Genomic DNA, 9,547 nt, shown 5'->3' on the forward strand with positions numbered 1-9,547 from the left:
AATCATTACTTATTTACGAATTTATGTGAGTATACGTATTTGTTTTATTTATTCTACATAAATTAACCGTAAAATAAGCACAGGTGTGAATGTATGTAATCCAGAAATTGAGTTTATAAGGTAAATCATTTCGTTAAAACAAATAAATGTAAAATACGCTGAATAAATATTTCATTATTTATGTAGACATTTGCAGTTCATAATGTATTAAATAAAATTCATATACAAAACTTTAACAATGTCAGATTTACACAAACTTAATATGTACTTATATATCTTGTTATTATATATCATATTGACATTGAAAGCAAAAACGCTAATATTTTTTAATTTATTCGACCTACTCATGTCCCCAGTTCATAAAATGACCGTTTTATATAATTCGAACAATTATTTATAAATTAATAATTATTGGGTAAATGTCTTTCTTTAGAAAATGTCTTTGTGAACAAAGGCACGTGGGCAGACATTTGTTCACTTATAACGCAACTATAGAGAGAATGGAGTGGCTATTTCTAATTATGTATTTTGTACTATAATTCATTTTGTACGTTGCAATCCTTAATAAGGCTTCAGCCATTATAAGCTGCTAGTAAGTTGAACTTAATTTAAAATTGTTGCAAATAGTATGATATATTTCATTATTGTTATGTATAATTTTCGTGTATGTATTAAAAGTAGTTGTATCCAGTTCTTTGAGAGAAATTATTTTAATAAACATATAGTACTTAAAGACATACTTTAAAAAAGATCCATCAAATTTTCCTCGTAATATTATATTATATAAATGCATGTTGTTTATTTTAAACAGTATATGTAACATTACTGAAAATCCTATTCAATCCACAAGGAGATTTGGAAATAATACAACCTCTTTACATTAACATCAAGAAATATTTAGTATTATATAATTTTACTATACAACCAACCCTTGTATAAAACTCAACATTTTACAATTACAAATAACAGAATGACGAAATCAATGTTTAAAATATTTCGCACCTGCATCTACATCTGCACCTGAGACGCATTCAAAGGAAATTGTAATGAATATTTCAAACGAGGAAGTTTTGTTCCACTAATAAATTCGACGTAATCCATATTTCGATTGTTTTGCAACCACTTCCCGGCCTCTGTTTGTTTGTATTTTGAGGTCTTTGATCTTACACAACGGAATAAGCACTGTTGAAGAAACTAAAAATGTATTGATTTTAATTAACAATATTTTATTGTTGATATTGTAATATATGCTTATGCGTGCACTTTATTGCTAAAGAAAACTGGACTTTTTATAACTCTTTTTTACTTTTACAAGAGTTTGTTTTGACAAAACAATTAACTTTGCTGTATTATAAATGCTGCATATACTTTAAACACCCTTAAATTATTTAAGTATAATTACTCTATTTCATTTGTAATTGTCCCAAAGTTTATATTATACACAACAAAATTAAAAGTACTTTTATGTATTTCTCGCATATTTAATTTAAAAAACACAACATACATTTACTGATTTGGACTTTGTGCAAGCCTATTTTCTTTTTGCATCTTTGATCCAAAGATTGGTGGCGCATTGGCAAAGGAACGGCAATTAAAAAAATATATAAAAAAATGTTGTTTTTAGTAATCTACACGATTACCCATAGATATATAACATATATAAAAATACATACAAACACACCGATAATATAAAATAAAACGATAAAGCATTTAAAAAAAAATAAGAACAAATAACACAAATCTTATGCATTTAATTCTAATATAAAATTCAGTCATATTATTTTAATATAATTCAAAATACATATATTACTATGAACAGTTTTACTATACAGAATGTAAACAAACAAACCACGACGTATGCATGACATAGATAATAAACGATGCAGCATGATTTGTTTATCTCACGTAGGCGAAAACGCGCCATCTTCAATTACTTTATGTGTAGGACGTCAACTGATGGCACAATCTACCATGAAGTATTTGTTAAAGAGGTATCATGTGTTAATATAATGCAACGTAATCGGTACGGATGTTATATTTAACTGGCCATTGATTTACGTGTTAACTTTGCAACAATAGGCTATTTGACTGGTTTTTAAAATCCATTTTATATTATTTAGTAGGAGTTAAGGAACCCAGTAAAAGTTGTGTTTTTTATTTCTAGTACATATTTGCTGAAAAATATCATATTAAAAATTCCATATTTAAATAGCGCGCAAAAACGCTACTTGAATAATTTGGCGCTGCAAGGGGTCGGTGACGTCACTTTCCTTTATTTTAATCTGTCGTACATAAAGTAGAAAAGCAATGTTTACAAGAAAGTGACTTCATCATAAGGCCGGCCAATCAGGAGCGTTTTGTGTCACGTGAAAAACGTTTGAAAATTTGCATTTTTATTTATGGATTTTTGAATAAATTAAGCATTATTTTCAACTTTCGTTAGTAAATAACCATTTTTAAACTCATAATATACACTGATTATAATAATACACAATTTATTTTTTGCATTGTCAAATAGCCTATTGTAGTCATTTTTTTTTATTTGTGACGTGTAACCATGCACAAAATAATCAGCCAAAATTAATGAAGATACTTTTTAAATCTGTTAAACTCATAAAAGTAGCATTTTATATGATGTTACTTTACGACACAAGTATAAAAATATTTGTGTTTACACACAACACAGCAAGAGAGTAACGTACTACGCGCCGTTGTATATAGAGTGTTATAACGGGTTAACTGTTGTAAAGGAAATGAAGTTTCATAACACATTTTTTATAGATATCACGAGAAAGACACGATGAAAAATCTGATTACAGACACTTTAAAGCACACGTGTGTTTATTTTTTTCTTTAGATTTTTATGTAATATATATTCAACAGGAGGCGATAATGTACGGCCAAGTCTTATTTTCAAGATGGCCATGCAAATGTCATAAAAAAATTAAATAGGCATTTGAAGTAAATATTTCTGTGTACTGTAAAAATCTCAAAATCCGCCTTCTTGCTCTTAATTAATTTTTTTTTTCTTAATTATGTTCTAACGTTTTCATTCATACGAGCAGATATTTTAGGATATATTTTTTAAGAACTCGAAGTAACATCATACCATCTCTGGTATTACGACGCATTTATTTATAAATTTAGTCATAATTATTTATAAAATTAGTCATATGAATCGAACCGTGTGATGGCGTCAAAATCGACATTTGAAATACGGTCTCTTTGATATCCGATGCGATGTAGCGTTTTTCTAATTGCGCTTAAAATAGCTTGCGCGTGCGCTGCGGAAACTTAACGCCACCTGGACTATAGTGACAATGAAAAACATAATCAATATTATTTGTATCTATTATATTATATAAGCTTTTGAATGTTTATTAATGCTTGTTTCTGGTATTCTATGCACTCACGTATCAACCTATTGAGAGAAGGGTAGATTATAACTGCTTAGACAAACACTTACGTAAAATGTCCAATTTGCACGATCGCCTAATTCCAATATGAAAATGAATCGAACTCTAGAAGCAATAAATATATTTAGAACTCGATTCTTAATTGTTCTCTTTCGGTTATCCTCATTACTGCAAGATTAGAATTTCTCAGTCTTTAAACTCCCGGTACTCGGAAAGCACGTAAGGCGTGTTTACACCGAAAAAGTTCAGTTTGAAACTTTGTCAGTCATGTCGGATTATTGTTCCATTTTGTCTGATCTTCAAATTGGCAGAATAATTCATGTGTATAATATTTCCAAACTTTTTCGTTGTATTCTGAATACATGGTCACCTTAACCCCTAGGAAACAATAATCGCATCACAACATTACCCCCTGTACAGTCACGTTTCAGAACGATATTAGCTCGCCTATATGACTCTACAAATAACGCCTGACTGACTATTTTAAATCTATTTAACGATAATTGGCTTTCACGGGTGACATATTGAAAATTATTGTGACTGTAAATCAAAAATGGAGAGGCTATGACGGGGTGTGTTCTTGACTATAATATTACAACGTATATATAATCGTAACGCAAGCGCAATGAGTACTCACAATAAACTTGATTTTTAATCAGCGAGTTAAAATATATATATATATATTAATATATATATAAATAATTTTATCAATGAGAAATATGCTTATAATAGTGCAAAAGCTGAAAAACTTAGTCACCCAATTCATAGTCCCTGAAAGTTATTTTTAATACTACATCCGCACTGTTTCATACGCGTTCGGTGATATAAAATAACCTATAAACCTTCTTCGAGAATAGGACTATCAAATATAAAACATTGCCGATTGATAGTTCCAAATATAAGAGCATTCAAATATCTATACTCTACAGCTGTATCATATTAGTATAGGAGAATATGAAAACTTAGCACTTTTTCTGGTTGCAATTTGGAATAAGAGTTTATTTAACAAAAGCGATACATAAAAACCAAATAAAATATAGTCTTTAATTGATCCCTTAGTTTTTATCATTGTAATGCATTTGCACTGAGTAATAAAACAGTGAATAGTCTTGAGCATAAAGCGCCAAACTAGTTGTACGGCATTCTTAATCTATACAAATTTTTTCAACAAATATTGCAGTAAAAAATATAAGCACACAATTAATGATATTAAAAGTCAATTAATATGTAATCGCAGGGCTTAAACAAAAAGCAGTAACAGGGTTAATATGTTAACCCGTGGGAGCGACAACCACCGCTAACCGCAAACATTGGCCATTCTTTCCCGCGCCTGGTTTACTCGTACTACAACCGGTATTCATTTTTAAAACAGGTGCAGATTACAGACCTAAACGCCATAGTGGGTGAATTCGAATGAGGATGATAGTAATGATTAAAATATTATCCATATACTTATTTAATACGTATAACACTTTTTTATAGTTCATAATACCCAAAAAAATCTTTATAACGTTACGCAAAATATTTCGAGTCTGTAAACTAATATAGAATATATTTAAATATTTTATTTCGCTTTCGTAACTTAAATCGCGCTTTGATACTTCCCAATATATAAAAAAATGTTTTTAGTTCTCACTTACTAGCGCTTATAGGAACAAATCGTTTCACACGGACAGAGCAGGGAATGTGGACAGAGACACCTGTGGGAGCCTTTAAGGGAAACCTATACGAAGCAATGGGGCTGTGACCACGTGCTTGTGAGGCATGGGATTATGTCAAGTGTCAGTAGTTGGTGAGTGACCTCCAGTATTATTTACATCATTACAAAGTATAAAACAAAGTCGCTCACTGCTGTATGTGTATGCTTAGATCTTTAAAATTACGGCACTGATTTTGATGCGGATATTTTTTATAGGTAGATTGATTCGAGAGGAAAGTTTTGGTATAAAAAAATCTGTAATATATTAAGTTGATACTTGCACTGCACACGTGCGAAGCGGGGGCGGAGCGCTAGTTGTCTTATATATTAAAAGTGTAAACCAATTTTTGTCCCAGTGATTATGAAAAGTTAGCTGCACATCGAAAATTGGCTTTGGTCTCATTTTAAAGAGCTCTAGATTCTGGATTGCAATTTAATTAATTGTTCTGATTTAACAAAGACTTATTATTAGGGAGTGAAAACGTTACTGTCACTGGTAGGTTAGAAACGGGTACAACGGTTATATAAGAATAAAATTTAAAAAATTAAAAATCAAAGAATGTTGTTATCGACAACTACCAATTCTGTTAAATAAACGCGATGTTTCACGGAAGACTTACTAGTAATTATTATTTTACCAACAAGATAAGCGGATGTAAAAATGGGCCACCTTATGATAAGTGGTCACTGCTGACCATAAACATTGGCGGTATACATCACTTTGTACAGCATTCCTTACATTGCCAATGCACCAACATCTATGGCAACTGAGATTACCCTTATCCCTATTGTTACACTGGATGTTACAAATCAGACTATACAAAGTATTGTAGTTGTAAGTTGTAGTTTACTAAGTACAACTAATTCTTGGGTTTAGTGACCGAGATAATGCATAAATAATTACATTTAGCTCCGTGTACATAAAGAGTATATACGCACGTTTACACAAAGAAGGATAAGCCGTAGTGACCCAGTTAATAGAACACGTGTATCTTAATCGAAAAAGGCGGTTCCAAATCTGGAACCTCTGTTTATTATGTGTAACAAATATCCAGTTATTAGCTGCGAGCATTCTTGCCACCATACCGCGCGATTAAGATTTATACAGTAAGTATTAAACTTTAATTCATATCACTACATATTGTAAAACAAAGTCTTTATGTTCGAGATTAGCTAACTAAAACTACGGAACGGATTTTCATTCAGTTTTCACTAATAGACTAGGATTCATAAGAAAGGTTTATGTCGGGAAAAGCAACAAAAAAAAATATAAAAAAAAACTTATGCCTACTCGTGCGAAGCCGAGATCGGCCGCTAGTTTATAAACATTTAAGGACTTAATTTCAAAAATACTTATGTAAATAAATATATAAATATGAAGTGAAATGAAGTTAATTCATAATGATGGTATATTGTATTCCGTGTCTATTGTTCAAAAATACATTTCATATTTTAGTTTTTTTTTCTTTGGCATTGACCAGTATTGTTTTAGCTTATATTTATTTTGCCTATTTATCCAATAATCTAGTGTCTAATTAGTCCTGCTCATTGTTTCAACAAGCCCTATTTGGCCGTGGCTTGCATTTATCAGCCTTAAGAAAATGTAACAACCTATGAAACCTAACCAGCTGCATCACTCATAACATAATCAAAAGGCAATCGAACTACATTATTTTTAAAATTTATAAATCGTTACATTTCACCTGTTAATACTATTATTTTATTTATTCATATTCCAAACATTTGTAGGTAGATTTGAATTTGTCTGTACTAACTTGTAATTCAAATGTATCTCTAAGAACCTTTTTGTAATAAATGTCTAATTATGATTTTGAATAATAATATTTACTAAAATATGTAAAATCTCTTAAACTAGGTAGTAAGTTCACTGTTTTATTGCTTGTGTAGCAGAAAGTAAGTGTGTAAGAACATATTCAAAACTCACCGCCAAACACGATCTTGAAATATCAGCAACAACAACAACAGCCTGTAAATTCTCACTGCTGGGCTAAAGGCCTCCTCTCCCTTTTGGAGGCGAAGGTATGGAACATATTCCACCACGCTGTTCCAATGCGGGTTGGTGGAATACACATGTGGCAGAGTTTCTATGAAATTTGTCACATTCAGGTTTCCTAACGATGTTTTCCTTCACTGCTGAGCACGACATGAATTATAAAGTCAAATCAAGCACTTGAATCAGCGGTGCTTGCCTGGATTTAAACCCGCAATCATCGGTTAAGATGCACGCTTTCTAACCACTGGGCCATCTCGACTCTTATCAGCAATGTTATTTTTTTTATGGTATAGGTTGGCGGACGAGCATATGGGCCACCTGATGGTAAGTGGTCACCATCGCCCATAGACATTGACGCTGTTAGAAATATTAAGTATTCCTTAAATCGTCAATGCGCCACCAACCTTGGAAACTAAGATGTTATGTCCCTTGTGCCTGTAGTTACACTGGCTCACTCACCCTTCAGACCGGAACACAACAATACCGAGTACTGTTATTTGGCGGTAGAATAACTGATGAGTGGGTGGTACCTACCCAGACGGGCTTGCACAAAGCCCTACCACCAAGTAAATGTTATGGACAAATAATTATAACTTTTAAAGGATACACGCTACTGAATCCCGTTAATATATACGTAAACCATAACTCTTGCACACAAGTGAGATACTATGTAAGTTATAGAATAGCATTGCAGAATAATGACAGCTCCGCCTGAGTCTTGTCAAAATGACAAATGTCGTAGTCAAATGTTTGTTAATAGGCTATGTATCATGGATTAGTTCAACGTTCACGCTACCGACCTTGTGTTAATAGCTCGTTACCGGGCGCCTCCGAATCTATTGTTTTCTGTTTGTCTGTTCATTTGAATGCGTACGTTATGGGAAAAGATTATATCTGATATGTAAATTTTTGGTACGAAGTTATGTTTTTTGAACTAAATAATAGACGTATAAGTCATTGATTAGATTACCTCAGAGAGTTTTAACATGTTTTTATTTAATTCAAGTTTAGCATACACACTTTACAAATATAGTATCTAGAACCAAAAACAGATTAACAATTGCAAGATGAGATTTTATAAGTGACGTGTACCAGGCCACCCTTATAAACGAAAGATCAAAATTGGTTAATTTTTTAATGTTATAGGTAGGAAACGAACAGGAGGATCACCTGATGGAAAGTGATTACCAGTGCCCGTGGACATCTTCAATACTGGCGGGCTTGCAGGTGTGTTGTCGGCATTTAAGGAAGGTGTACAGTTCGGAAAAAGTACCGGCGAAAACTGATTCCACAGAGTGGTAGTGGTAGTGGTAGGTGGTGCAGGTGAAATTTGGAATTTTGACGAGATGTCCAAAGGTGAAATTCAGCAGCCGGGATTAACCCGAACGATTCCTCAGAACATTCCTCATTAAAAATTCGGTAGAAGATGCAAAGTTATCGATAACATAACACGAGAAACAATGCCCAAATCCTTGAAGATGTCCCCAACGGGAAACTCCGATCTCTCAACACATCCAAATATACTACAGGTTCATGCCTCTCGCATCCGCAACAGTTTTGGAATAATTATACCAAGAATTTCAAAAATACCAAATAGCTTAGTTATTTCTTTGTTCGTAACAAATATGCAATAAAAAATTAATATGATAAATATATCTTAAGAATTACGTAATCGAAAATGATTGTAAATGTTACAACTTTTATTTTAGTTATATTAAAGAATAAGCTAGAATCTTATTTGTTGCAAAGGTTACATATGGTTGTATATATAGGTATATATATCAGCCTCTCATTCTACTGCCTAACAGCACTACTTATGATGATGAGTAAGTTAGCCAAAGTAACTACAAGCATAAGGAACATAATATTGTCACTTACACGTGTTACTTAGTCAATGCTATTGCATCGCCGATTGTTATCGACCAATGATCACTCAGATTAAAACCAAGTTAGTCAAATTTACTTTAATTAGTATGTGAGAAACTTAGGGTTACAAACAAATACCTTTCCTTACACTTATAATGTGACACGGCCCCTGTCAAACTTCTTACTTATCTTCAATCGACTACAATATATAAGACACTGGCTAACTGGCGTTTGTGATTGTGAGTTACGATAGTAGGTACTTAGAGATTCTCATGTAGAATTTATTACGAATATTCTGTACCTAAGCTAGGTTAAGTCTATTAAATGTTGAATCTAAAACGTACGGATTTACATTATAAGGATTAATAAAACTCAACTATGTATCTATGTGAATCAATTGCGTAAATGAACGTTAGTTATTTTCCATACAATATTTTATATTCGTATATAATATTATTGTTGTATCTATATGATATTATTGTTGTATCTTATTAAAATACAAAAACATTAACCCACTAATTGAATAATGAAGTTTATAGCGTGACAATCCGA

The sequence above is a fragment of the Vanessa cardui genome, chromosome 7 (genome assembly GCF_905220365.1).
Source record: "Vanessa cardui chromosome 7, ilVanCard2.1, whole genome shotgun sequence".
In the NCBI taxonomy this organism is placed as follows: Eukaryota; Metazoa; Arthropoda; class Insecta; order Lepidoptera; family Nymphalidae; genus Vanessa; species Vanessa cardui.